Source organism: Ambystoma mexicanum, chromosome 4p (genome assembly GCF_040938575.1).
Source record: "Ambystoma mexicanum isolate Mex_15411 chromosome 4p, UKY_AmexF1_1, whole genome shotgun sequence".
Taxonomy (NCBI): Eukaryota; Metazoa; Chordata; class Amphibia; order Caudata; family Ambystomatidae; genus Ambystoma; species Ambystoma mexicanum.
In genome coordinates, this window is record NC_090927.1 from 93,485,363 (window position 1) to 93,509,293 (window position 23,931).

The window sequence follows — 23,931 nt, forward strand, 5'->3', positions numbered from 1 at the left end:
ACCTCTTTTGCTTTTTGTGGTAACATGGACCAAGGAAAGGCTGTGCTCCTAAGAGGGTGTGAAGGTGAACCAGTAGTGACCCAAACAGCACAGTATCACAGTTCAAACCAGGAGTGATCATGACCAGTCTCTACAGTCCGAGTGGGCCGTGGGGGCAGTTCAAAGTCAACAGTATCTGGATTCAGTTCTTGGCGGGCAGACCCAGGGTCGAACGTAGATGTGAGCTGATCAGGCTAAGTTCAGGCACATAGGATCGTGAAGGACTGACAATAAGCGGGTGTTGATTATGGGTGAATGCGCATGCTCTTGCGGTAGAATGACAGCTCTTCAAAGATGCAGATCTGAGCACTCCCGGGATACTTTGCACTTGGCCAGTCCGAGTCAGGCTTTTAGCCGTAGGAAGGGGTTGATGAGTGTTGCTCCAGCGGATCGAGCCCGCGGGTGACAGTCATTGAAGTGGTAATCTTGAGTGTGACGATGTGCGATTAATGAGGCGGCAGTTCAAGGGTTAGCTGGGCTGTGCTGTGGTTGTAACCCTCCATTAAAGTTGGCGAGTGACTCTCCAAAGATTTGGCTCAGGTCTCAGTGTTGAGAAGGCGCTTCAGGGCAGAACAGGTGACTTGATTCGCTGGGGCATGATGCAATGTCAAGCTGTTTAAATGCTAGCAGTAGTTCAGCTGGTTAGAGGAGTGCAGACACTAGCGCCAGTGCCTTCCCTCTCAGTCAAGATGTGGTGAGCATGGAGTGACCAGTTTAGTGCAGTAGAACAGGGAGCTTCGGCTGGTCTGGCCTTACGGTTGCTGTGAGGCCTCCGCAAACTACTCATGGACAGGATGCGTACGTTCAGGGTCTGCTCCCCTAGTTTTAGGAGATTTGTTGCAGAATGGTTGGTCCTGGTCCACAGCACTGGTCACTACCAATGTGCCCTGGCAGTGGTTAGAGGACAGATCTTCCTTCTGTATTGGACAGTATCTTCTTCACCTTAGGCTGAAGGCTTTGGACAGTTCAACTTTCCCAAAGGAAGTGCAATGAGTTCTTCAGGACAACTATATGGCCTTAAAGGGTCCAAGAGGAACTGGGAGGACTCTGCTGATGAAGTGTGAGACTCCTTCTTTTAAAGCTACAAGTCCCCAGGTGATTGGTCTGAATATAGCCTGATTTAGCAGTGCAATCCCAGCTCCTGGACAGAGTGGACATTGCCATGTGGCTGTTACACCAAAGGTGCTTTGCCCTAGGGGAAGTGGAGGGGACAGGAAAGGGAAAGAGACACAGTGAGAAACAAGATGGTGGACGGCTTCTTCCAGTAGCCAGAGCCCTTCTGCCTATCTTACTCCCGTCCCCTTCCCTCCTTACTGACTACAAAGGCCTTTAGACTTGCAGCACTCTGGTGTGAGGCTACTCCCCCTGAATGGGTGTGCTCCTTTGATACCTGAACACAAGACAGCTGCCTGCTGTGCGGCAGTCTCTGGGGGGTGGATGTTAAAAGCTGTGAAGAATCCTATGGATCCCTCACTGAAACCCTGCCTAAAGTCTCCTTGCAGGTGGCTAGGGAAAGGCAGACGTCTCCTGATCTTGGGCGTGCCGTTCTGTGGGAGGGACACCTGGGAGGATACAGGGCCCAGGGTGGTGAGGAGATCCTGTCGGATGAGACACAGTATATGTCCTTTGAAAGGGATAATCTTTCTAAATTGCAAAAGCAGGCGGAGAGCGGCTTTCTTTTCCCATGTGAGCTTGATTGCTGTGGTTGCTGGGCAGGAAACGTGTTGGAGACCAAAGCAAAGAGCTGTCGGTGAGTCTCAGGAGTAAGAGGGACTCCTTAAATGAGTGGCCGGACTGGAGACATCTGAGCGTAGGAAGGGTGTGGCTCCCAGTGAGGTCAGAAGCAGTTGACGCTGTGCCCGAAGTTGTGGAAGTCGAGCAACCCGCAGAACAAGGATCACAGAAGCCGGTTAGTCAAACCTGGTGTTCTGATTCCTTGCGCGAGCACTGCCGGTAATAGTAGTCAGTCAAACAACTTTATTCGGTCAAAAGAAATGACCATCAAAGTACATCCTACAAAAACATTTCTAAAAATAAAAATGCGATTCTAATACAGCGTTGCAAAAAATCAACCACAGAGAAGACAACAGGGCAGAACGGGCAAACCACCCCCTCCAATGGAGACCATAAGCAGATCTTTAGGTCCAAAATCAGGTCCCACCATCCCCATGCCTCCTCCAACACCCATGGCGCCTAGGGCCTAGGACAGTCAAATTGGCACCTGAAAGGAGGCTGTTACTAGGGAGGACCCCGGTCTTTACTAAGGCAGATCTAGCAGGGGTGACAGGGCTGAGGAAAGGGGGCATACTGATTGAAATCCCACTCTTCGATAATTTGCTGGCCCGACTGAAACCTCCCCAAACCCTGTGTGCCAAACTATGGTCCCAAAAAGTCAATTTAATGCTGTCCAGGGAGTTTTTGTCCATGCTGGATATTCTGCTGCACCCCGCCAAAGCCTCTCTACGTACAAACGGGCAGCCTCCAGTGGTATTTAGCCAGAATAGGCATTTGTTAAGTAAAGCGTCCCTTGGCTCTGGCTTGTCTGCTGCCAGTTTGGGCACCCCCTGAAGAAAGACTATTGCATGATTGGGACTTCCTGATTCCAGCAGCTTTAGTTGAGCCCCCGACTTCCATGGACCCAGGGCTTTGGGTTCGATACAATCGGAGATCATGGGGGCAGAGACCTGAACCTGTATTGGGTCAATGGCAGACCCGTTGGGGGTGGACAAAACCAAAGGGACCTCTACAGGAGGACAAGCTGAGGGATTTTCCAGAAGTGGGCACGTGTGCCCTTCGTCAGCTGGGGTGTTGGTCATAGGCTCCTCCACTTGAACAGTTCCATCTCCCTTCTTTTGAGCCTCTAGCAAAGTGTACAGCAGATCCTTGATGATGGCCAGTTCCGCCAGTACTTGGTACACCTGCACCCCCTATGCAAAGGCGCTTCCTCAATGGGTTGGTCAGAGGTCAATTTGGGCTCATGGTAGCTCTCAGCAGGTGTATTGTTTTGGATGGTTACCTCGACCGGCCGAGAAGGGGACACACCAAGGGGGGAGCTACCCCCTAAACTAGTAGATGAAAGAATATCGCTCCACGAACTATTGTGGGAGCTATTGTGGGAACTGGAGGAGGAGTTGCCCCCTTGGGCAGTTTGGGCAGTTAGTGTCAGTCTGTCCCCCGCAGCAAAAACAGATGAAAGAGGAGAGTCCAGCCGGGGCCCAGAGGGTAAAACAACCTGACTCCGTGCAGGTAGGGGGAAGGGCTCTAGTACTAGAACAGAGATTTGTCCATCCAGATTTAGGGTTTTGACTGGCACTCCCTTCTGATCCCGGGCGTGGGACCTCTTCACAGCCAGGACCTTCCGCTTGGAGATAGGGCCACTCTTTTGGCGGGCGAGATGGACCTCTGAGCAAAAAGGGGGAAGGTGGAAGGGTGAGAGTGCTGGTGACGGAGGGGGGGGTTTCCTAGGGGGGCCATGGGCTTTCAAGGATCTGAGGGACTTGAGGAGTGACATTACGGGTTTGGTTGGTCCACACCAGTTTTCAGCCCCTATGTCCAGAACAGACAACAACTCCTCTTACAGACCCTCGCCAACACTTACTTTCTCCCTTTTTCTCCAGGCGGCTGGGCCTTCCTCTTCACCTCCTGAACACTGCGTCCTTGCACCGCCTTAAGGTCAGAGTGACAAAGTCCTGAAGGTACACCTCCACGGGACCGCAAACACCCTTCGCGGGACGCCAACACCCGCGCCCTTGCTCCCCCGCGGGCTTCCTGCCCTGCGGGGATGATAAGGAGAAGAAATAGGGAGGGGGCGTGGCCTCCCCTCCGGCAGTACGGTGGCCCTCCTGGGCTAATGGGACCCTTCGCGGGACGCCAACACCCGCGCCCTTGCTCCCCCGCGGGCTTCCTGCCCTGCGGGGATGATAAGGAGAAGAAATAGGGAGGGGGCGTGGCCTCCCCTCCGGCAGTACGGTGGCCCTCCTGGGCTAATGGGACCCTTCGCGGGACGCCAACACCCGCGCCCTTGCTCCCCCGCGGGCTTCCTGCCCTGCGGGGATGATAAGGAGAAGAAATAGGGAGGGGGCGTGGCCTCCCCTCCGGCAGTACGGTGGCCCTCCTGGGCTAATGGGACCCTTCGCGGGACGCCAACACCCGCGCCCTTGCTCCCCCGCGGGCTTCCTGCCCTGCGGGGATGATAAGGAGAAGAAATAGGGAGGGGGCGTGGCCTCCCCTCCGGCAGTACGGTGGCCCTCCTGGGCTAATGGGACCCTTCGCGGGACGCCAACACCCGCGCCCTTGCTCCCCCGCGGGCTTCCTGCCCTGCGGGGATGATAAGGAGAAGAAATAGGGAGGGGGCGTGGCCTCCCCTCCGGCAGTACGGTGGCCCTCCTGGGCTAATGGGACCCTTCGCGGGACGCCAACACCCGCGCCCTTGCTCCCCCGCGGGGTAACCAGTCATATCTTCACTCGCATAGAAACCAAAGTGAACTGAACTGGTGTGTTGTATTCATTAACAAGAGAACAATGGAAAGTAGCTCTCGCATGTGATGGAAATGTCTCTTTTACTTGCGTGAAAGCAAATGCTACTGAAAGACATTGTTAAGCTCTTTACTTAAGAAGAAGTGGTTGTGGTTTCTTATTGAGGAAGAATGAACATTGCAAAATATCATAGTTAAACATTTAAAGCTTGTTAAACTCTAAGAAGAAGTGGCCGCTTGTCTCTTACCAAGCAGAACGAACATTGGGGAACACCATTCTTAAACACTTAAAACTTTTAAACTTTATGAAGAACTGGTTGTGTGTGCTTAAATTCATTTCCCAAGTAAAGAGTGAACTATATCTCTTTATTCAAACAAATAAGCATTGATCCTAAAAGACGTCAAGTGTTTAAAAACTGTATCTGTAGTTGGAGTGAGCGCAAGCATTGCCCAATCCTTTCTCAAAGCCAGAAACTGGTCTAACAATTGCCGGAGCCCAATAGAAGTTAAACCTTGCCCAAGATACATTTGTGCAAGCATTACCTGAAGCCAAGAGAGTGGGACCAAGGCTTCTGGGTAATTATGTGCCTAACAGTGGTAAAGAAGTGAAGGCAAAGTTGGGGAAGGGAAGCCTTGCTGCTTATATGAAATACTGATGTGATTGTAGACAGACAAGAGAGGCAAAGGGACTGCCCCTTTTGAAGAGATGTTCACGGGAAGAGTGTCTTGCCGGTTGGAAGGTGTTGCGGTGCCTTAAAGTGAATCTTGTCCAAACCTGACTTTACATTTCAAAGTGGTGAAGCTGGGGTGGTATATTTTTGGTTGTCAATGGATGCAAGACTTCAGTAGTCCCAATGAAATGGAATGCTATAGAGCTGAGGAAAATGTCCTCATGCTAAATTGTGGCAGAAATAAAGTTGTTTAAGTAGAACCAGCAGAATTGAGAAGTCATCCTGACAAATATACCTATTGTGAATTCTAACCTGAATAGACGAATAATGACTATTAATGAAGACTTTTGTTTTGAACTGCGTCAAGTCTTCTCGAATAACTGGACGTGGTAAAAGGGCATTGTGGCTGAGAAACACATTGATGCTATTCTGAGTTAGTGGAAAATCTTTATTTCTTCAGAAGAAGAACTTGTGTTGCCGTTGGAACTGTGGTTGACAGATCTTTACCTTAATATAGACTTTTCAAGAACTGGACTGAGAACTGGATCACTATCTATGTAGATTTCCTTATATTCTTTTGATTAACATTGAAGATGAATACTCCTTGAATCCTGGGGAAGGGAGTGTTCACCCAAGTTGATAAAAGGTTATCAAGATACTGTGAATGTTACTGCTGAATTGCCATATATTTTCTTTTGTAATTGATGTTTAGTGTGAGGTCTAGAACTCCTCTGTTAGAATGTTTCCCCTAGGTTTGTTATGTAGGGAAACCCACAGTAGAGAAGGGAAAGTGAGGCATTTTCATATAATTTCTATTCTAATAAAATGGCATATTTTGAACAATTATCAAAGAGTCGCCTGCCTTGCATTGCTGATCCCTCACACGGCCATCACAAAGGGTATCAAAGTGAGGCTCTTTCGGCCTGCTGTTTGGCAGTATCAGCATGTATGACCCGAAACACACAGTCCCTTCCACAGCAGATCTGACACGTGTGTGATATCAATTTCTGTCATTGGTAATGCCATGCACTATGCCTAAATTCAGGCATAGCTTATTTTTAGAGAGTACCCTGCCACCAGCATGGAATACTCATGATCATCATAGCTTTGGTACTGTGCCGCAGTGATTTTGCTGTCGCTGCGTTGGTCGAGTGGGCATCTTGTGGCCTTTGAATCTGTTCTGTGCCGGAGCAGGTGATGTGGATCAGGCTGCTGATGCAGCAGGGCACACGTGCGCTATGATTTTGGCATGGAGTTGGGATATAAGTGGGATCTGATTATCAGTTTACCCTTTGGAGAAGAAATCCTCCACATCATCATATGCATTCATAAAAATAAAAAAAGCAAGTGAACTTATGGTTCTTTAGTATCATGCATGAAATGGCTGGGGTTCGTAGAATAACTCCGAGTCCAAATAATGGAACCAACTCAGGAAGATGGGAAAGGTTGCTGTTTTATTAACAATTATCTAAAACTGGCTTCTCTTTCACTCTTTTTCATATTCCTTCAAGGAGTTCCTCCCTAAGATTGTCGTCTCTTCGGGGATACATTCAATAGGGTTTTCTCAGAGGATAACTTTTCTCAAACACTCGCTGCGGAATTGGCACAACTACTGGTGTCAAACATGGCACAGTCTCCGACTTCCAACATATAGGAGGCAGGGCGGCAGGATTTCCTGCAGAGGCGTGCAGCTGCTCCTCTATGCCCTTGCCGGATGGCAATTCCTCACAGTAACTCAGCACAGTTTGTAATGGTTGATGAGATGTCACCTAAAAGGCAGACCTACAAATGTCACCCAACTTAGCACTCCTGTATGCTGCCCAAGAGGCTGATGTGGCCCTAGTGGTTCTACCCTGCACCTCTACTGGCTGATGGGAACCATCAGCCTCATACACCATGTTAATGTCCAAATCCCTCTGATCAACGCTGATCTTATTGGTTACTTTCCACAGTGGCCAAAGCAGAAAGTAAATAAAATTGCTCCCTGTACTGTCTAATGCACTTTGTGCTTTCAAGGTTTATTTCCACTATTCTTCCTGTAGAACGTTGCACAAATTGGGCCGGCTTGGGGTGGCTCATGGTTGTTCCCAAAGGGAAATACAGAAATAGAGATGGGCCTCATTACAAATATGGCAGAGGAATATAAAATTGGCAGTAACGGAATTACCACCAATATTCCTGCTCTGCAGTACTATAAGTATGGCCATGGAGTAGAGGATTTACCTGCAGAAAAATTCTGTCGGTAAATCCTCTAACTCACCACTGAAAAATCAGCAAAATCGGTGGAATTAATGCAGCGGATGCTGCCATGGTAATTCCGCCATAAAAGCCCCAAAGATTCCTATGGACTCATAAAAAATTGGGATTTACACCGCCATTCCACTTTTAATCTGGTGATAATTCTGCCAGACCAAGTAGCAGTAACAGTAATTCAGCTGAGTGGTATTCCAGTCGATTTACTGCCAGAATACTGCCCAACTCATAATGAGGCTCATAGACACCAGGGTGTAAAGAAAAACATTTTATTTAATGTATGTGTATGTGTTATATGAATTAACTTTCCTGGATTGTGAAGGAAAACAGAAGAAAAAGAGAACAGTGAACACAGCTCCCTTGTCCAGTAGGGGGTTGGACAGGGGAGAGACCATTCTAAAAGGAGACGGTTAAAATAAAATTGAAAAATGTTGCAAGGAGGACAAAGGCTGGAACCGGTGGCTCCCTGGAGGGTTGCGGCTTTGAGCACCTTAACAGGGTTGCAAATCATTCAAGAACGGGGTTCCCTGTGTGGGGGTCCCTGGCATTTACCATGGGACCAAGCTGCGTTCCCAGAGCAGCCCTGACACTCACAGGGCAGTGGGGAGCTGATGGTCTGCCCATCTGACTAGACCGGGCAGGCGTAACTATAAAGACAGCTGCGTGTGTGGGGCAGCCTGTACCTGGTGGCGTGGTCATGCCTCATGATGGCCTGCCCTGCAGCCAGATGGCGTGGACCCAGACAATAAGTCCTCCTGGACCATCTAAGCCAAGAGTGGCCTGGGAGGGAAAGCGCAGCCCAACTGGTGAGTAAGTCCACCCCAAACGCCCTGGGCGACCACATCCTTGCGGTACGGGTGAATATTGGTGGAGCTCCAGGCCGCCGGCCGAAGCTAGGATGATTGTGCAGCCCACCTTCCTGTGCGCATGAAGAGATGACAGGGGGTGGGGCCGCAACAGTACAGCAGTAAATGGCAGTGATGGTCCTATGACAAATGTGATGCTGTTAGGTAAGATTTTCATGAATGTTAATAATCTTCCTGACCTATGTCAACCCTAGAACCTTTTGCTTGGAGTTGGTATTTATTTGTCCTTGTCCCTATGTGCGTGTGAATCTTTTCCCCTTCTCATCTAGTCGCATACACTTTTTTTATCCGTGACCTTTATGTATCCCTCCATAGTATGTGATTGGAGTTATAGTTTCCTATTAACCTTTGGGCGCAGGTTTGGTTGCCCCTTAGGGCTTTCCTTTGTAATGTTTCTTGAATGTACTTGGGTGAACTACCGTTCACAAGGGGCAAAGTGGGATTTGCATCCCCTTTGCATTATCTTTAGTGAGCCAGCACACCCCGCCTTATTTGGAGTGCTGGGGAGAAACACTGTATCCCCTTTCTGACTTACCTGGTACAATTTATGTTACAATAACAAGATAACATGAATGGCGGGTGGCAGTAAAACTGCTTTTATGACTTTTAGTCATTAATACTGCCGGTCTGTCAAATCAGCCACAGTAATGCACAAGAGGGTCACCATTCTGCTAGGATGGTGGATCCCTTCATTGTTTTGCCATTTCTTATTTGCTTGTTGTTTCTGAGGTCTTCTTCTGCCGTACTGGATGGAAAAGATCTTAATTGAAGTTTTGTCTTCGGCGGGAAACCTTTTCTTTCCCTGCCGAGGCTCCAGAGTGTCTGAGAAGGTAGAAAGTGAGGGAGGAGTCCATAACTCTGCAGCCCTTTGCCTTTCACCTTGCTTGGAGAGATTGCAGAAGTAGTGCTGAAGTTCCTGATAAATACTTGGATCCTACAAGCTGCTGACAAATCGACCACTGTTGCTGAATCCAAAGAGGAAGATGATGAAACAACGGCTGTAACCATTTCTAGCGACTGGAAAGCCTGCTGTGTAACCAGAGCCTGAAGTAACCCTTCCTTCCCATTGACATCAGGGTTCCAAATGGGACGACTCCTACTCATAGCTAGTGAGATCCATTAATCTTGAGAAGACCTGCAAAGCGAGTCATCCCTCAACATGCTGCGACCTTGCTGGGCTGCAAACCGCCAATACTAAGTGACCTTGAGCCAGAGTGCTATGCATAGTCTTCCAAAGTCAGATTTCATTCAAAACTTTGGTGGGCTCCTGCTGGACCTCCAGAGACACGATTCCTATCCCTGAAGTCCCCTCACCAGAATGCAGGACCCAGAGAGTGAAGAGAATCTGACCACTGCTATTCGTCCTTCATCTGGTTCCTGTTAAAGGGCACCAAACCCAAAGAGCTGCGAGAAGCTGCAAAGAATCCTTTGTTGGAAGCCTCTCCCGTTAATGTCTGCTGCCAGTTTTCCTTCAGTGTCCATTTCTTCAGTCTTCACACCAAGAACCCAAGGACCCTATCATCTGCTGTTGCATCCTAAACGCATCTACCCAGAAGCTCTAATTTTCTTCAGAGGTCGTGTTGGCTGGGGTAATACTTTACCTCAAGTCTTGTGTGAATCCTGTGAGGCTGAGTGGGTGATTTGTGTGGTTGGGAGTTTGCCCGTACCATTCGCCCTGGCCTAATGCTGGAACTCATATAGGGAGCCTTCTCTGAAGTCTCTGAACACTTTTAAACTAATTCTAAAGTGATACTTACTTGTCTGAAGAGATATCCTGTGGACCTCTGACTTTTCTGCAAATGAAACCTATCCTGACCTGCCTAAAGCTGGCTCCTAGACCACTAGGATCCCTCTTCTGCAAATGAGAAAACTCATACTCTAGAAATAGGAAAGGACTTTGATGATAAGGCTTCTGTCTTGAAATATATAATATGTGTTGAAAGTACCTACTTGTAAATGAGTTGTTGAGTAATTTTGGATCTGTAATGGAATAAGTTACAAAGTGTCAAAACACTTCTGTCCCTAGCGTGTCCGCTGCTGATCTGCGACAGGTCTTCATGGAAAGGAAGAAGGGACTACACATTGTCCTTTCTCTCCTTTCCATGGTGGCCATTTTGTTTGTTTACTTTTTTCAATTTTTTTCAATACCCGCCATGGAAAGGGCAAACGGTCTTCGGTATGCTACAGTTTATTTATACTGATCTACAGCCCTCTCTCCCTCCTAAAATAAGCCTGGCTGCTCTGTCTAAGCTACCAAATGTCCTCAGCCGGTACAGCATTTTACTAAAAGTGGAGTTGTGCACAGCCTCAGATATGGTTTTATGAAGCCCTTAGTTGGACCTTAAAAAAACTGTCCTAACAACAATGTCCCACGATGGTGCAGCAGAGATGTGGGTGCCCCCTTTCCCAGAGCATGGGGGCCACCAAAGAAGATCAAGCACACTCAGGGGCACACCAATGATACGGGTGGTACCCCAGTGTATGGAGGCCACCAAAAATGATTGATCGCATGGCGGGGTATGAGGGTGTGTGTGGCAGCACCCAGGTCTTGGGGCCGCTGCAAAATAAAGAACGTGCTGCAGGTGCTACAGTGAAGCTGACGGGACCCCAAGGTGGAGATCGGGTGGCTCTAGCCAAGCTTGCACCTGAATCAATCCTCATGTGCAGAAACACTCATTTTAAATGTTGCATCTCTCTTACTTGCACGCGTGATCTGCTGTTCCAGTGATGTCATATGTAATATGCACACGGTAAAGCTGACTAATTGCTACTATTTGTGTGGTGAATTGTTTACTTAGCTCTGATTTTATTTCATTTTAGGTGTTGACTTGTTTCACACCACGTCGCGTGACTGGGGACTGCATTTCTGGCACGCACGGAATTTATTCTGTTTTAATTTCTTTATTAATGTTCATTTTCTTGGTTTATTTCACCTTATTTCTTTGTCACCAGGGGCCTCTCTGGTGTAGAGGGTGCCTGGCCTCTTTGGACGGCGAGGTTCATACTTGGGTTACACGTCCTGTTTTTATTTCTCACTTCCAAGCACCGTCTGCAGGAACTCCCTCCTCTTTGCTGTGATTTGCACAGCGGAGTAGAGTTTGCCAAAGTCACGCCAAAGTGAATCCTGTTTAGGTTCGGCCGGATTTTCCTCAGCGATTCCCGCACAAGTTTTTTGACTATGGCACCTGTGGATACCTTGTTTCCATTGAATTTTGAAATGCTCACCCCTTTCCAAGATCTGTCAGATACTGGCACTAAAAATCCATTGAGCATGTATTTGCTCAATGCACAATCATTGGTGGCGCACGCTGATTATGCGTATGATCAGCTCTGTGAAGATGGGCTGGATTTCGGGAACATGGCTGTTTGATACGTCATCTCCCATGTTTTCGCAACAGACTTGCTTCACATTCGGGGGGAGGGGAGGATTGCTATCATTTTTAGAACAGTGTTTAAAGTTACTATGGTACCCATAGTTCATAACCTGGCAATGGAAGCCTTATTAGTATGTTTGGCTATATCAGCCTCAGAGTTTATTCATTTTCTATTAGTGTATCGTCCTCCTGGTCCCTGTACGCACTTCCTCCATTCCTTTCTGGAGTTTGTGGCTTCACTTCACTTGAAATATGCACATTTAGTTATTTTGGGTGATTTTTACATTAGGTTGAATCCTCCACTCACACTTGGAGCTTTGTCGTCTTAGGTTTACATCAGCACCTGGTTGAACCTACCAACCGGCTGGGTGGGATTCTGGATCAGAATTTTTCAGCTATCCCTGGTCTTGTGATCTCCTCTATGATTCCGATTCCTTGTAAGATCACTTCTTGGTTCCTTTCTCGGTGCCTCTCATGTCTTCATTGTCGTCTCTGTGCAAACGTACCTCTGGTTAAGTCCAACTGCCGTAGTACTGGATTAATGGGCTTTTTCTACTCTGTCCCAGGCACTTTTAACTACTACTGGCCAACTGGTACCTCTTAGACTTACACATCTACATGAATATCCTTCTCAACCATGGTATTCAGAGGAATTTAAATTGGCTAAATTAGGATTATGCCAAACTGAACGTAAATGCCGTTCTTCTTACAGTTCCTGTGATACGTTGATTTTTGTTTCTCTTTCTAGAATTTACCATTTGGCCATTAAATTAGCTAAACAGCCTTGTATTTACACATAGGGTTGAAACTGCTCTCAACCAATCCAAAGAGCTATTGTGGTCAGGTCCTTCTCCTCCGCTGCATGTTTTTTGCCTGCTGATCAGGCACAATCTTTTTGTTCCAACATTGAAAGAATACTTAGTCCTATTCAGCATGGCCAGTTGGGAAACTCACGATGCTAGGCAGCAAGTTGTCTCTAGTTGGTCTTCTTTTCCAGTATTTACAGATGAGGTTGTCTTGGATGCTATTTTTAAATTGAAATCTGCAGCACCATCTGATCCTGTGCCTCTATTTGTTTTGAAGGATCTTCTGCCTGAGATTATCTCCTTGGTGACTCAGGCTGTAAGCCTCTTGTGGTGTTCAGGACTTGTCCCAACAGAACTTAAGCAGGCTATTGTGGTCCCTCTTTCAAAGAAACATCACTGGATGCCTCTGTTCCGGCCTCTGTCACTACCTCGCTTCTTTATGAAACTCCTCGAGGCTCTCATCTCTCCTCTTATTTCTGCTTTTATTGAGTCCTCCTCTGTGCTTGACCCCTTTCAGTGGGGCTTCCACCCCGGGAGAGGGACCGAGAGTGTCTCGGTATCGGTAATGATGACATGGCCAGGTTGGTTGATGGAGGAGGAGTGGGGCCCTTATTTTACTCGATCTATCAGTGGCCTTCGACACTGTTGATCTCTCCATACTTCTATCCCTCCTGGTCTCCATCTGCATCTCGAGTTCAGTTCTGGAGAGGTTTGGTTCATTTTTGACTGACAGGGGCAAATCAGTTTCCTTGCCACTGTTTCTCCCAGAGCTCCTCCTTGTCTCTGATGTTATTTAACATCTATCTTCAGCCCTTGGTTGCCCTCATACGCTCCCATGGCGTCAGGTGTTACTCATATGCGGATGACACCAGATCCTAGTCCGATTAGATCTGGACCAGGGCGAGGTGTCGTCCCGTTTTTGTGGCTGCCTGGCGGCCATGGGAGATTGAATGGGCACCAACTGGCTGAAGGGAGACAAGATGGAGGTCCTGGTTGTGGGCGACCCCTCTGACTCTGGTTCTTAGTCCTCTTATTTCTGGCCTACTTCACTGGCTGTTTTCCCTACTCCAGTGACAATGGTAAAAAATCTTGAGGTTTCTGTCTGCTTCTTTCTCCCTGGCTGAAGGTTCTTCGGAAGGTCCTGCCTCTCCTCCCTCCTTCATTTTGTCCTCTAGTTGTTGCTTCCCTCATCTCCATTTAAATTAAGACAAACAGAGAATCATCTGCATTTCCGTCGTTTGCTCAAAACTATACTTTTCTGTTAATTCTTGGGAGTGTTATAGCTTTGCGGTGAATATCCTTGTGCCAAGATGCCTTCGGGTGAACGTGCGTGTTACACAATTTCTTAATAAAACATATCATCAGTGATGTTATTTTTTGATGTCATCAGGATGTTTACGGGCTGTGCAATGTGGACCTCATTGTTAAAGTGGTGTTCCTTCCAGCACCTGCACGTTTCTGGGGTTTTGCTGCATTAAATTGGCACCTTAACACCTCTTCAACTAAAGTTTTTTCACTGATTATAGATATTGCTGTACTCGTATATTTTAAAAACAATTGGGGAGAAAAAGGTAAGGTTACTCTCACCGTTTGGACTTTTGTGTAGGCAGGGGAAAGGCACTTGCTAGGCACAGCAATAGAGGTACTAACTACCCATTGTTCTTTGCAGGTGCAAAATGGTGCAAGTACCTGAGCATCTAATAGCAGCGGCCTGCAAAAGCTTAAAACATATGCACAAGCAAAACATGTTTTCTCTTCCAATGCTTGTTTTAAACAGGACTTCAGTGGCTTTTCCAATGCTTGTTTTTAACATAATTTTTTTATAAATCGAGTGGCTGAAGTCAGGCCTGGTAAGACATTTTTATTTTACCAGTAGCATGTTTACAGTTCCAATTAAGTCATTAATTCTCAGAAGAGTGAACACTTACGGTCCTTTAATTGAGGTAACACATCGTATGATGTGGATGTAGAATAACTCTTACACCACATGATAAGACCGACTCAGGAAGAAGGCAAAATGTCTCATCACACAGCTTTATTTTCAATTGTCTAAAACAGGGAGTTACAACGAACATCAATGGATGTCTCACACGCTCGCTCAGCGTTTTTCATAAAAAATTACAGTTATATAGCAAAAACTTGTCATACGTGATGTCATACTACGTGGCAAACTAAGGAAACCTACGGAGATTGTGGTTGGCTTAAGGGGAACATCTAAGTATACTTTTTATGAGGAATGGGATTGTGATTGAGTCTCTACAGTCAGGTGGACAACTTATGTCCACCCCTAGTGCAAGTCATCTTCAACAATATTAGATACATGGTACATCATTGGCTCTCAAACTATACTCCCCTTTGTTATGTGGCCTTCTACAATTGGTTGGCACGCTTGTACCCTTTTAGACTATTCCATTCACTAGCAGCACATACGCTGGTACTCGAGGTGTCAGTCGGTGGACCTGACCATGTCTCCCCACCCAATTATCCCAGTATCTCTCAAAACTCATGCCTTCTGCCATGCGATTTGCCTCTGAACTCGGCCTTGTATTAGTTTCTTTTCTCTGGGAATATAAGGGAGTGTGAGCATATGCTTATCAAGGTTCTAGTCTTCATGCCCACTTCTATTTCCATCCTACGTGACAGGAGACCACGAATTGGCTTATATTATAGCATTTAATTGTCTTTAATAAAGAAACTTGGCACTCATGGCGTTCTCTCTTTGCAACTCAACAAGGGATGCCTCAGCGTCATTCGTTCACTGTACTCTGAGGACTGATAACCAGTTTTGGCTACTTCAGCCTAAGATACCAGGCCAGACGGCTCTCCTTGGTCTGTGGGTTTGAGCTTACTAAAATTGTGACATCAAATATCTAGATTCTATATATGATATGATATGATATGGTATTTGTAACGCGCCTATACACGAGTGTTTCAAGGCGCGACGAGGCAGGGAGGGGGGGAAACAAGGGGAAGACAGACAAACGATCCTACTAGGCCAGGTGTCATTCAGATCGCGCAAGTGCAGGGGTAATGGGAAAAGGAGAAGTGCAGGGGGAGGAGGTGGGGGGGAAAGTGCAATACAGGGTAAGTAGCGTAATAAAATAATAAATAATAAATAAAAGGGCCAGCTGGTGGCAAGTGCGAGGTAAGTGCAGAGCAAGTGCTGGGAAGGCGGCTGTAGGGATGCAGTGACAGTCCCGCAGTGCAGGCGGAGCCAGGGAGGCAGTGCAAGTGGAGAGTGGCTGGGCCCTGGGCCGAGGTCACAGAGTGGCCCAGATGCAGGTTAAGTGCAGACTTCGAAGGGGAGTTAAGCAGGTTTAGCAGGGGAGAGGGAGAGAGAAGGCAGAAGCGAAGAGGAAGGTTTTGAGGTGCTTCCGGAACCGGAGATGGTTCTCCTCAAGTTTCAGGGAGGCAGGAAGGCTGTTCCAGAGGGAGGCCCCTGCTGCGGAGAGAGAGATCTGCCCCCAGCTCGTTGCTTCGAGAAGCGGCTGACCATGAGAGAGTTGGAGACGGATGAGCGAAGGGCTCGTGAAGGCAGATATTTAGGAAGAGAGAGTTGAAGGTATTGTGGCCCCAGGCCCCAGAAGGCCTTGTGGACAATGCAGAGGGTTTTGAACTTAATCCTCGCAGCCACTGGGAGCCAGTGAAGAGATTTCAGTCCTGGAGAGATACGGTCCCTGGGCTTAAGGCCAAGGACAAGTCTCGCAGTTCTGTTCTGGATAAGTTGCAGAGGGCGGAGAGTGGAGGCAGGCAGATTAAGATAGAGGCTATTACAGTAGTCCAGCCTTGAGAGAACCAGGGCTCGGGAGACAGTGAGCTTCTGGGGGAAGGAGAGGAAGGGAAGAATACCTCTGAGGAGGTGAAGCTGGTAATGTGACTTCTTAGAGACGTCGGAAATATGAGGAGAGAAGGAGAGTGTGGAGTCGAAGATGACCCCGAGGTTTTTAGCTTTGCAGGTAGTGGCAGGAAGGGGGCCAAGGGAGGCCGGCCAGAGAGCTGCAGGAAAGGAGGGAGTGGGTGTGCCGATGAGTAGAATCTCAGTCTTACTGGCGTTAAGGCAGAGGTCATTGGCGGCAAATATAATATAATCGCGACACCGCCTGCAATCTATTCACTACGTATAGCCAGCCTTATGATTACTCAGTCTACTTGTGTTGCTGAATCTCTGCAGTTATGAAACGGCTTGCATTTTCTGCAGTGCTCTTCACACGTGCAATCTTCATTCTGCATATGAAAGTTTACTCGATTCTTTATTTCGTCATCAGATTCAAATGGACTATACATCCTCTCCTTTAGCCACTCTTCTCAGTGTGTCACACTTGTTTCTTGTGACATCACTAATCTTCTCTTTCATCTATCTTCATATTCCTTTGGGGATCTCCTCCAGGAGATTGTCAGTTCTCCGGGGATACATTATATAGGGTCTTCTTAATGGATACCTGGTCTCAAAAGTTTTTCGTGGAATAGGCACCATTACTGATGTTGCGCATGTTGCAATTTCTGGATTCCAGCATATAGGCAGCAGGGGGGCATTCGAGTGCTTTGAACAAACATTGGCAAGCACTTTGCTGCAAAGTTTGATGGTAAGGCTTGATTAAAGTGAGCTCAAACTGTTTCCACAAGGAGGTGTTTTGGGCAGGGAGGGTCAGGATCTTGGTGGGATGGCCAGAGGAATTAGGGAATTGGCAGGGACAAAGACAGTCAATTGGTGGGCAAATAAACAACAATACCTACACGCTTTGTGTTCCTTCTCATATGCCATTTCTCCCTATCTGTACTCCAATTCAATAGTTTTGGCTTACAGGTGTTGGAAGCGACACCTAATAGCCCAAACTAAATCTGGTGTAATGTGTACTTGCATTTGGTTTTTGATAGTTATGTTTTAAAGTCCCAGAGTGGAAACTGTGTCAGGCGCTGGGTCAATGATGTGGCACAAATATATATTTCTCTACTGTGCAGCTCCAGTTTCTTTTGTGCACACAATTTTAGGATAGAGCTGTACATAATGTGTTGCATCCACATGTTTAAGACATGTGAGTGACCAAGCATCTCAAGTATTTTATTACATATTGTATCCCCCATCAGAACCGACTGCAAATCGTAAGGCTTTTTATTCAATTTTCTTTAAACCACATCATGTTTGAAAACCCTCTTGGTTGGTTCAGGGATCCATGCTGTGCTCGCTCAACGGATTAAGGGACACCATTTCTGCCTTCCTACTTTAAAAAGTGAGCAGCTACCACTGAGCTCCACCACTAGCCCATTGTTCTCAGGGCTGCAGACATTTTTGCACCTCTGAACAATTGCCTTAGAATGAGACACAGAGCCATTCAAATTAATCTGAATCAGATCCAAATAACGTAAGTAATTAATTGAAGTGCAGCAAGCCATCAAAACAACAGGGAAAAAACTAAACATTCTGGTTAAACACAGCTAAGGGCCTATACTAAAGAAAAACTGATTGCCATTTCCTTACAACTAATTATAGAAAGAGTGTGGGATAGGGTTTCAATAAAGTAAAGAAGTGTGTCAAATAATAATTCAGTAATTCACAATAATAATGTGATTGCCAGGGGTCTCCCTTCCCAATGTTTTCAGCATAGGACAAGGTGGGACCTTGGAGCACAGCACACACTCAAGTTTTCTCAGCACGAGCCGACGGTTCCATTCCTGCTAGTACAGTTCATGCTTGAGCTTTCTCAGCACGAGCCGACTAGTCCGGTCCAGCTATCAGGTTCTTCGATGGTAAAGTCTTTTTTCACTAAAAAGTCTCTTGCCTACAAGGCCTGATGTATTCAACAAACGAACAGAAACAAAACGTTCTTCTCCACAGTTCACATTGGGTGATGGCTTCACCCCTGGCTCCCCATCTTCAGGGTGCCGACCCCTCATGTATTGTATTCAACCAATCAATTGAACAGTTCCTTTCTCAATGAACTTTGGGTGATGACTTTTCACCCTGGATCTCCCTCGACCAGGCTCAGACCCACATGACAATGGGGACAATTCACTTCCCCTGGTCTTCCAATACCTCTTACTTTCATGAGTCGTTAATGTTTTTTTAAACAGTACTTCAGGCTGCATCCCTGATTGTCGGCTTTCTTCTTACGGGGTCACTTCCGCCAACTTCAACAGCAGTTCACTGTACTTCGGGACTTTTGGACTTCGCCCCTTTTTGTTAGCATCCCTCCGCCGGATTCACTCTTGCTAACTTCTGCAACACTCTGTTCAAGTGCTCAATTCATCGAGCGGGATTCATTTCCCTTTCTTTCACACTCATCTGTCGGTCAAAGACTTTTGACGGTACAGAGTGATACTCTCATGGATGCTTTGTAAGCTTTCATTTAGCTTATATATATAATATTAAGACCGCCAGAAGTGCCAGCACACCACTAGCAAGGCAGACTCTAAAGCAACTGACATAAATGGAACATCAGCAAAAGTAAACACATACATCATAAACATATTTAGAACTGTATGAAGAGCTGATGACATAATAAGATTCCAGCCATCAGCATTATTATACACAAGCTTACACAAGGCTCATAAACAGTGGCTTGCTAATAACACTGGTCAGCAAGCCACATTATAACACACAGGATTATACAAGACCCCTGTAAGATCACTTTCACCTCTTTTCGCCTCTACCCTAGGGCTTCTGTTTCCAGTAGTCTGTACCATCGGGTAATCACCCAGAGTTTCCTGCCTGAGCACCCACGTGGTGCTGGACTTCTCTGTTGCTGGTTTTCCCCATCTTTCCTCAATCGTATATTTTTGTCTTTCAAAATTCAATTAGCCGTTGGCTACTTTTCGTTCAACACAGTTTGGTTTCTTATCGATTCTCCACTCGATTTACCAGCTGTGATGAACCGGTTGCCTTTCTTTATCCTTGGAGTCAAGGTTGGTACCGCCAATGCCAGTATCCTTCCCTGGCTTGGTTATCAGCAGAGGAGGGTCTTGCGTTCCGTAGACATCTGCTGCAACACATGCTGGCTATTGTTCACAGTCTTATGTTTCCATCTGCGGTGGCTTCACAGGCCTTGATCGGAAAGGGCAAAGTTAATTTTCTCCTTGTCACCCTCTCGGTATTCGCCGTCTTTCGCCTTCTCTTGAACTGCTGTGCTGAGTTAGCTCTCACATTGTGCGGTCTGCCTTGCATGTATTGTGCTCTCTTGCTCCACCTTTGATCCCTGTGCGGAAAGGAAAGGGCCATCAGGTGTGTTCGGTTTTGGTCAATTGCCTGACATTGCCTGACCCTTAGGTTGGGACATGTCAGGTGAATAGTTCTAGAATTAGTCTGTTGTCTTTTGTGTTATGCAAAGGTGTTCGGGTCAGAGAGGAGGGGAATTAGAGTGTTTGAATATCCTATGGGGTATAGAGAGGAAGAGTTGTTGTATGGTATTATAGTTCTTTTGCTAGGAGTTTGGGTAAGTTCGGAAGGGTGAGATTTGTAGGGTATGTGGAACAAACAGGAATGACCAGGATTATTGTCGGAAAATAAACAGGGGGTTTTGGGGGAACAATAGTGTTTTGTCTGAGCAGATTGGGAATGCAGGAAATGATAATCAAAGGGACGGGATTTGTAGGGTTTTGTCAAGAATGACTGGGAGTATTCAGGTAGGAAACAGGGATTCTGGGGAATGTGGTTTCTAAATGCAACAGGGTAGACTTATGGATTCACCTAATGCAGAGGGGATGGTGGATTCACGAAAAGGATATTCATTGAGTGAAAGGGAGGTCGAGATGATACAGCCCACAAATGCCTTGAGGACCTCGTCTTCCTCCCCCCTTTCTCCAGTGTAATACTACATCACTCTCACTCTCTATTCTCCCGTCTGGGCTGACTCATTCTGCAGGGCACACTCTTGATGCTCTGATCTTGATCTCTTCTGACCTTCCCCTCTCTGTCCCTCCCTCCACTCCTCTCTCCTGGAGTGATCACTTTCTCCTATCCTCCCACCTCACCTTCCCTACCCCTCAGCCAAAGCCACCTTCATAACTGCCACCCTCCTTCTTTGTCATCTGACCCATGAAGCGCATGTCAGTTGAGGCTTTCGCCGCCACCTTCTGGCTCCCCCCTTCGGCTGACTCCCACCCTGACACAGCCCTCTCCACTCTCCACTCTGCTATATCTGATACACTTGATATCCTTGCCCCTGTCATGAGAATCCGCCTGAAGCCCAAAGCCAAATGTAATTCCTGGTATGACTCGGATTTCGTCACCCTAAAACGCAAGTGCATGGTGGCAGAGAGGAAATGGCGTGCTTCATGTTCATCCTCTGACAAACTGGCCTGCCGCCTGCTCCAAAGGCAATACCAGCTCTCCGCTCTCACCAAGAAGAGAGCCCTTATCCAAGCCTGCATCTCTGCGGCATCTAACAATTCGTCCAAACTCTTTAAAATCTGCAAGGAGCTGGCCAATCCTGCTGCAGTCTCCACCTCTCCTGTCCCCTCCCAGGCCCTCTGCACGGCACTGGCCTCTCACTTCATTTAAAAAACCAGAACATCCTGTCCTCAATCTCTCCTATCACCTCCCTCCCTCTATTCCCTGCTCTTCCTCTGGCCCTTCTGCAGCCACCCCTCCTCCCTCCTTCTCTGCCTTTCCCTTTTTTTTCTTCTGACGAGGTTTCCAGACAAGTCCGATCTATGAAAGTCTCGTCAAAACAGGTCCACCCCTGTTCCTCCAAAACTATCAAGGACCCCATCGACTCCCTGTCCCCTGCCCTGGCTGACTTCTGCAATCACTCCTTCGCCTCTGGAGTGTTCCCATCCCCCCTTAAGCACTCCCTTGTGCACCCTCTTCTTAAGAAACCCTCTTCCGATCCCTCCTGCCCGGCTAACTATCGCCCAATCTCCATCACTCCCTTCCTGGGCAAGCTCCTGGAGGAACTGGCCATCTCCCAGCTTAATCTCCATGCTGAATCTGTTGGCAGTCTTCATGACCATCAGTCTGGCTTCAGAGCTGCCAGAAGCACGGAAACTGCTCTCCTGAACATCTGTGAAGACCTGCTCTCCAACCTTGACTCTTAACACTCCGTGTGTTCTCATTTTGCTCGATCTCTCTTCTGCCTTTGATACTGTCAACCAAGCCATCCTGCTCAACCGTCTCCGTGATAACCTGGGTATCACTGATCAGGCTCTGGCGTGGCTGACCGCTTTCCTCTCCAATCGACCCTCCCAGGTCCAACTGGGGTCCTTCCTCTCTGACATCTTTTTCTCTATCTGTGGTGTCCCCCAGGAATCTAACCTCTCTCCCTGGCTGTTCATCCAGTATCTGGCACTCCTTGCCCACCGCATCGCTGCTCTCTGCCCCAACTTTCAGTGCTATGCGGATGATACCCAGCTCATTTTCAGGTTTCCCTCGGCCTCCTCTTCTCCTTCCCTCATCTCTGACTATCTTTCTGCTATCCAGGAATGGTGTGCCGCCAATGACCTCTGCCTTAATGCCAGTAAGACTGAGATTCTACTCATTGGCACACCCACCCCCTCCTTCCCTGCAGCTCTATGGCCGGCCTCTCTTGGCCCTCTTCCTGCTCCTAACTGCAAGGCAAAAAACCTCAGGGTCATCTTCGACTCCACACTCTCCTTCTCTCCTCACATATCTGACATCTCTAAGAAGTCACACTACCAGCGCACCTCCTCAGAGGTATCCTTCCTTTCCTCTCCTTCCCCCAGAAGCTCACTGTCTCCAGAGCCCTGGTTCTCTCAAAGCTGCACTACTGTAACAGCCTCTATCTAAATCGACCTGCCTCTACTCTCCGCCCTCTGCAACTCATCCAGAACAGGACTGCGAGACTTGTCCTTGGCCTCAAGCCCAGGGACCGTATCTCTCCAGGACTGAAATCGCTACACTGGCTCCCAGTGGCTGTGAGGATTAAGTTCAAAACCCTCTGCATTGTCCAAAAGGCCTTCTGGGGCCTGGGACCAAAATACCTTCAACTCTCTCTTCGTAAATATCTTCCTTCTCGAGCTCTTCGCTCATCCGCCTCCAACTCCCTCATGGTCAGCCGCTTCTCCAAGCAACGAGTTAGGGGTATATCTCTCTCCGCGGCAGGGGCTTCCCTCTGGAACAGCCTTCCTGCCTCCCTGAAACTTGAGGAGAACCATCTCCGGTTCGGGAAGCACCTCAAAACCTTCCTCTTTGGTTCTGCTTTCTCTCCCCTTGCACGTTTCCCTTCCCCTCTACCCATGCACTTACGCGATCTGAATGACACCTGGCCTAGTAGGATCGTTGTCTGTCTCCCCTTTGTTCCCCCCTCCCTGCCTCGTCGCGCCTTGAAACACTTGTGTATAGGCAAGATACAAATGCCATATCATATCACATCATATCATATCATGTTACTTGATTGCAAAGTCTACAGCATACTGCCTAGGCCATAGGGTTGCAGGCATTGCGACACTAGGCATACACTTGAGCTTTATGAGTACAAGGGCTCTAATACGGGGGCTCTAATATGACCACATTTTTCTATTTTTCCAGTCTCTGTTGAAATGTATTGGGGTCTAAAGTAGAGTACATGTAAGTGTGAATATCTGCATGGGGTGTCCTGTATTTATCCCATGCAATGTTTTCAATGTACCACTTGCTGTAAATATTCCACATGATTCCAACTTGCAAATATGTCGTATTTTAAAAATAGTGGATATTAAAAATTCACTTTTTTATCATTACCACGAAGCCTGTAACGAAGCCCAAAATAACTTAAACTGTGCATGCATAGGATTATTTATATATTTGAGTAGACTGCCCAACCCACTGTTGTATGTGATAAGGCAATTGCAAGTCATGGAGGGCTTTCTTTATAAGGTCAGGGAACTCTGGGATGACTTTCCATATCCTTCCACGTCGCTGAGTACTTTATTTCTACCACAATATGCAGAGCCGCCCCAACCTCCACACCCCACCTTTAATACATGACGTCTTTCAACCTTCAGCATCAATAGACGTCCTCGAGCAGTTGTATAGAAATTTGTGAACCTGTACGTCGGAACTGTATCGACAAATATGCAACCGGTAATTTGTGGCCAACTAATATTTTAAGCAGTTTAACATAAATCTGTTTCATCGGCAGCTGACCACCTATTTTAAAATATACGTCTATGTACAGGTGCTTATTTGTGTAAAACTGCAGCAGTGCACTAAAAGCACAAGGTGGTAAATATGTGCTGTCTTATTAGTTATTGGCTGTGAACTGCAGCAAGAAAATGTCCATGAAAATAATCTGAAAAAGCAAGAGTATTATTTCAATCCACTATTAAGTGTCAGTTGCTGCTCATTGAGGCAGCTTAACATGTGATGCTAGACCTCCTCTCCTAGCAGGTCCCTTTACCTTGCACTAGGAGAACTGTAAACCTCCTAACTAGCTGGTGGCCAGCCTCCTTCCGGGTTTATTGACAGTTACAACATTCCTCATTGTGCTGCTGTGAAAATCACTTTTATTGCCAAA